The sequence below is a fragment of the Anguilla anguilla genome, chromosome 14, assembly GCF_013347855.1.
Source record: "Anguilla anguilla isolate fAngAng1 chromosome 14, fAngAng1.pri, whole genome shotgun sequence".
NCBI lineage: Eukaryota > Metazoa > Chordata > Actinopteri > Anguilliformes > Anguillidae > Anguilla > Anguilla anguilla.
The window spans coordinates 13581651-13587650 of NC_049214.1; the positions used below are offsets into that span (position 1 = coordinate 13581651).

General features: G+C 41.8%; 1 long non-coding RNA gene across 2 annotated transcripts in view; it reads right to left on the minus strand.

The window, feature by feature from the left end:
• The window catches only part of LOC118213284, a 64477-nt gene extending 58811 nt beyond the window's left edge, over positions 1-5666 (minus strand). For both annotated transcript variants that reach the window (XR_004762386.1, XR_004762385.1), the window contains exons 1-2: positions 5455-5666; positions 4292-4359 (exon numbers count right to left, since the gene is read on the minus strand). This is a non-coding gene — a long non-coding RNA (uncharacterized LOC118213284). The remainder of the gene's footprint in view (positions 1-4291; positions 4360-5454) is intronic.
• Positions 5667-6000: the final 334 nt, after the last annotated feature.

Genomic DNA, 6000 nt, shown 5'->3' on the forward strand with positions numbered 1-6000 from the left:
TCAAAATGAATCCAAATCCAAATGAGTTTGATATGTAATATCTAAATCAAAATGAACCAAATCCAAATGAATGTGATATGTAAACAACTGTCTCTCCTTTGTATACTTGAGTACATGCCACGAGACGTGTATATCATGAGAGGTTCATGAATTTAATCAATTTCAAAATCCAAATTAATTAAATACGAACAGAACTGCCAGTCCTTTGTAGTATAATACATCTTTTTAAGGGCTATTGTGATTAATTTTACAAAAAAAAATAAAACTTTTGCGCACAGCCTTTTGAGATTGACATTTACTCTGAACATGCCATTGCTTATGGATACCCCCTTATTTTCAGAATACAACTGTTGTAAGCTCATTGTAGAGCTGATAATTTGTTTGAGAAAATGAATACAATTTGAATTCAATATGTACACAGGTGACTGTCTTTTGTAGGAAATCCTTTATAGGCTATTGTTACTGTGATACACTTTCAAATGTGGCTCACAGCCTGAGTATACTGAGTATTGATTATAGAGTTGACCAAAGGGGACTCCTTTGAATGATTTATTTGTCTTACTGTCTCTATTCCTGAAGATACAGTGACAGAGAAGGGGCCTAGTGTGCAGGTGAGTAGTAAGTGACCTGAATACCTGCCTTCAGGACACTTGTAATACTCGGCTACAGTAAAGGCTTTCAGGGATAAGGGAAACAAAAACTGCTTGTCAGATACTCTGAAAATTATTTTATGTAGCCCACCACTGCCTGAATAGATGAACCACCTTTGTAAGGGTATGGTTAGGCCTATATGTTATGATGTGTTTCAATGGGTGGGTGTACTGCCTGGTCCTTAGTGTACATTTTGTAGTTGTTTGTTGTAACCACCTAAAGTAGCCTATTTTTTTCTAGCTGGACACATTTTTATGTTCATATTTCAGTGCCACCCCACAGTGACTACTGGTCCCATCATGGCCACCCCATATAGGATTCCCTGGCTCTGCTATTGATAATAGAAATAAATGCTGAATTACTGATACAGATGCATATAGTGTACATCTGACACACATTTCCAATGCAGTTTTTAACATATGGGAAACCAAATGAATTCCACATACTTCCTTTAAAGTAAATGTGTAATTAATTCCCAAATGACATGAAGGGCCAGATAGTGGAACCTTGCTGACTGTAAAATAGATTGCCTGCATTTACCATCTGCCCTCTACTTTGAGTTTCCTTTTTTAAAAGACTGCATAACTGGTTCTTTAGGGGAAAAGTAAACTATAATCAAATCAAAGTGATATGTTTTTTAACAGCAGTTACTGCATGAAAAAGTAGTTTCTTCTGCCAAGAGTGCATCTGTATTATTAACACCAGAGTTAGTGTTGTTTTCCTCTGCCAGGAATACATCTGTATTATTAACACCAGAGTTAGTGTTGTTTTCCTCTGCTAGGAGTGCATCAATATTAACACCAGTCAGTGCTTTCTTCCCATGCCTGATTTACAGCAGGCGTGGGCCTTGTTGTGGATTGAGATATTCATACTGTCAGTACAAAACCGCCTCTGTTTTCATTTTGCATTTAGTTCAATGCCAGACTCAAGGCATACATATTTCATCACCTGGTATGCTATGAATAAAAGATTTTTTTTTTTAAATGAAGAGGAGGGGGAAGACCAGCAAATGGGCTACGCAAGGCACAGAATGCAGACATTGCGTGCATGAGAACAGTCTCTCTCTCTCTCTCTCTCTCTCTCCCTGTCTACCCCCCCCTCTCTCTCTCACTCTCTCTCTCTCTCTCCCTCCCTCCCTCCCTAACATGAGAGGTGCAGTACAGGGGTACAGATGCAATGTAATAAGGAGACCGATGAACAGAAATGTCTAGGTTACATGTGTAACCTTGGTTCCTTAAAGGAGCGAACAAGACACTGCACTGACGCTATGGTACCAGTCCGCCACTATGACAACACTGACAAGACAAACAGAACTGCACAGGCAGCTTCTCACAATACCCCGGTCATGACACATGTACCACAATTGATGCATGCAAACCAATCCTCGCTGATGCCCACCAGGAAGTCACTGGGGGATTCCTGTAGCCCTCAATAAGCCCTGAGCTACAGGGGCCTGGGAAACCTCTGGATTACAGTAACAAATATATTCAGTGAGACACAGCTAGGTGCAGCATAATCCATAAATGCAGTGTAACAGACCCTGCTGTGACACCAGGGAGGTGGTTGTAACCAACTATGTTGTGATGTAGCACAGACATAGCAATGCACAACTCCAAAAAGGCTGCCATTGTGATGGGCCCGGCTCTGGTGCTTAGAGACTGCATATCCACCAGGGATATACTCATCAGGGAGAGAGAAAAGTTTGCTGAGCACTTAACTTCGGCGGGCAGGCAGTCGCAGAGCTGCTGCAGCGATATGCCTGCCGTCGAACAGACAGCTCTGCTCTACTACCTTCAATATATGTACCTCGAGTAGCTAGCTAGCTATCTGGAACCTAGCCAATGCTTTAATAAGGCACTTGAAAAGAGTCAGCCGCCGCTCAGCAGGGGTAATTGCCAGCTGCAAGGAGCAGTTAAGGCGACTGCTGCCGCTGTAGGTGAGAGCGAGGAGAATAAGGGCTAAACGGAGCGCGCGGTGCGTGAGCGTGCCATGCCACCGACGGCAGAAAAAGAGGAAGCCGCTCGTCTGGCGTGCAAACGTGCCGCTGTGGAGCACGGCCCCCTGCGGGTTACGGCCGACACGCTACCCGGCCAACTCTCGTTCTGTAGGGGCCAGGAAAGAGTCCTCGTCTGGGGCAGGGCTCTTCCGCAGTGTCACGCTACAACGCAGCATCTCGGGGCGGACCTGAAAAGGGACCTCGGACGCCGTATCTCTCGTGCATTTACTCAGCCTATATCGCACACGGTGATATAACAATAACAGACTTGTTATGTTCAATGGATTTAAATTTTTATATATTTTTGTTTTTATAGTGTTTGTTTTTAATGTGTGCATGGCCTAATTACGAGAATACTTAAATTTGATTTCACTTGCTCTCAGAAAACTTATGGAAACAGAGCAGTTGTCATTAAAGCAGAAACCCGGGACATATTTCAGAAATATTTGAACTACTCAGCATCTCAGGGTCTCTTGCTCAAGATGTGCGTACAGTACATTCCAAATACAGGTCCAACTGAATGGTTTAAACCAAGTTTTGTATCAGGAGGAGAAGCGCATGAAATTAAAACCCACCAAAGTCCGCAGTGCCCAACCCCTTAGTGTAATTCTCACAATAATATTTGTTCCTAGCTTTAAAAATGAATCCTTGGGTAATCTATGGTGCAACTCTCTTTCCTTGTTGTCACATCCATCTTAATTAAAGTAAATGTCACTGGTGAACTAAGCAGAACCTTCAATTTGAAATTGTTCAACAGTAACTGTTACAAGAGAACAGCAGCAAACGATCTTGACTCTGAACGCATGTCTGGCGCCCCCTGCTGCATTGGAGCTCACCATCGGGCAACCTCCTCAGGGAACAGGATTCAGGGGTGTCGGAGCTGCACGCGGTGCACACACACACACACACACACACACATACACACATACATACGGACACACACACATACGCAAGATAACACACCGCCAGCGTGGGAGAAACAGCGACGGACGCGGTTAATTAACTCCTGTGCCCGCGATCATTCCCCTGCGTTCTCAGCGCGGGGAAACGGATGCTTGTTTCTCCTTAGCCCCACACCCCCCACACCGTGCCTACTCTGGGCCCATATTGCAGTCACGAGGCCCGTGTTACCCAGACAGATTCATCTTGTTAGAATTGGCGGTAATATAGCCCACCAGGACCAGTGTTCCTCCAAGCAATTTAAAATAATTATCCTGAGACTTTGGGCCAGGCACTGGGTCTGCTGTAGAGCTATAATGAGGACTGTGTGTTTGTAGCAACACCACTGCTGAGTGGAAGTGGGTAGGCTTTTCATGGTATAGCGTACAGACTCGGCTTCATGAGGAATGGATTATCATTGGAGGCAACAAGAGTTTACAGTATTCAAATTCTTCTGCATCCTCAAGTTTTAAGTAGTCAGTGTCTCCAGAGAAAGATAAATGAAAAGAGGGAAAATAGTATTTATATATATATATATATATATATATATATATATATATATACATATATATATATATATATATATATATATACATATATACATATATATCAGCACCCATTGCTGCTGCCAACTCTGTTATTGATTCAGGAGAGAGCAAGCATGCGCTCTCCTCCAAAGTATGTGACTCAGATGGTGCATCTTACCACACTGCAGTCCGTGGGGCTCCTCCATGAATTACAGCAGTTCCTGATGAGTCACCCAGCAGCCCTTTCTGTGGAAAGGTTAAATTGTTTATGTAATCCAGCACTGAAAGCATACTCATATTCTAGTATTTTTGCCCCATTTCATCTTTCTATTAAAATCAATTTGTGAGCACATCTGTAGCTACAACTGATGAGATCCAATGTTAAAGGTGTAAATGCACAAAAGTCTGTGAGAAAATAAAGAGGCTAATACTTGAATAGGATTCACTTTACAAGTGTATTAACTAACAATGATGTACCTATGTCCTGCTGATGTTACATATTCCAGTGGGATAAGTAACAATAGCAGTCCATAGCTACATTATTGCTAGTTAATACACTTGTAAAGTGAATTACTTAAAGTGATCCGCAGCATCCTATTCAAATATTAGCCTCTTTATTTTCTCAAATACAACATAATATGCATATGTCCATGGCTATGGATAACTGGTACTTTATGTGAATTGTAGCTACCTTATCTGACCTGTGTTCTTTAGTGGTTACAAAGTCCTTCGGTATGCAGTTATTGCAGTTACTGTACGTTGCTTTGGATAAAGCCACTGTCAAATAACTGTTATATTACATTGTTAGATTCCTGAGGTATAGTTAGAAATAAATGACTAAAATATTTATTTATTTATTTATTTTCAAATTATGCTGTGTTTTCTAATCAGTAAACCCTGGTGAGGACGGGAGTCTTCGTTTGTAACTTTGTTAGCTTAGTTAGTGAAGTTGGCCACACGTAGCAAAATAGCATGCATGCTGTATCGAATTCAGTTCCCCTAATTGAAATAAATGCAGGTTATCTACCGATGCCTAGGCAGTTATGCTGCGTTTTATCATCGGTGAACACTGATGAGGACGGGGAGTCTTTGCAACTCTGTTAGCTTTGTCAGTGAAGTTGGCTACACGTAGCTATATACAGTAGCATGCAGTTCAGTTCCCGATTTAAATAAATGCTGGAGAATTACTAAGCTAGCCAAGTTGCAACTGTAAACAGTAACAGCAGTTCCCATAGGGAGAAAGACATCTTGATGGGAGAACATAATTCAATACAAAAGCTCCCCAACCTTGGGCATCTAGCTGCTTAACATAACTAGCTAGCTAAAAGTAACATTACTTACAGGTCAAACAGAACACAGGCCAACTCCACGTCACTTTTCATCCCCTTGGCAAACATCAACTGATGCCACCCAAGACAAGCAATTGCAAGGTTGACTCTAGTTATTAAACGACCCCTGTCAACATGTCTTTTTGCTTCGCTGTATCTAGGCGTCTTAGCATTCATCATTGCGGCAACCAACAAGGAACAAACACTTCTGGAATCTAATCCCAAACTGCAGGCTCTGTAACCACGCCCACCCGTACTACACAGAAAATAGTGCCACACCCAGAAACGCCCAAAACACATTTTAGAATAACAAATACAGTTAAAAGGTGCAGGAATTTGGTGAAACTAAGTGAAGACATAGATTGCTGGTGCATCATATATATGCCTTAGCATGGTTATTTTTTATCATATTTTCAAGTAAGTATTTCTGCATGGTCTGCCTTTGAATACTGACTTATTGCTTTTGATGTGTCACGTACAAATATAGGCTAAACATAACGCTTCACTTACACCAAAAACCTGTGATCATTCTGTAGCCATTTCATGTGGCCAGCCAGCA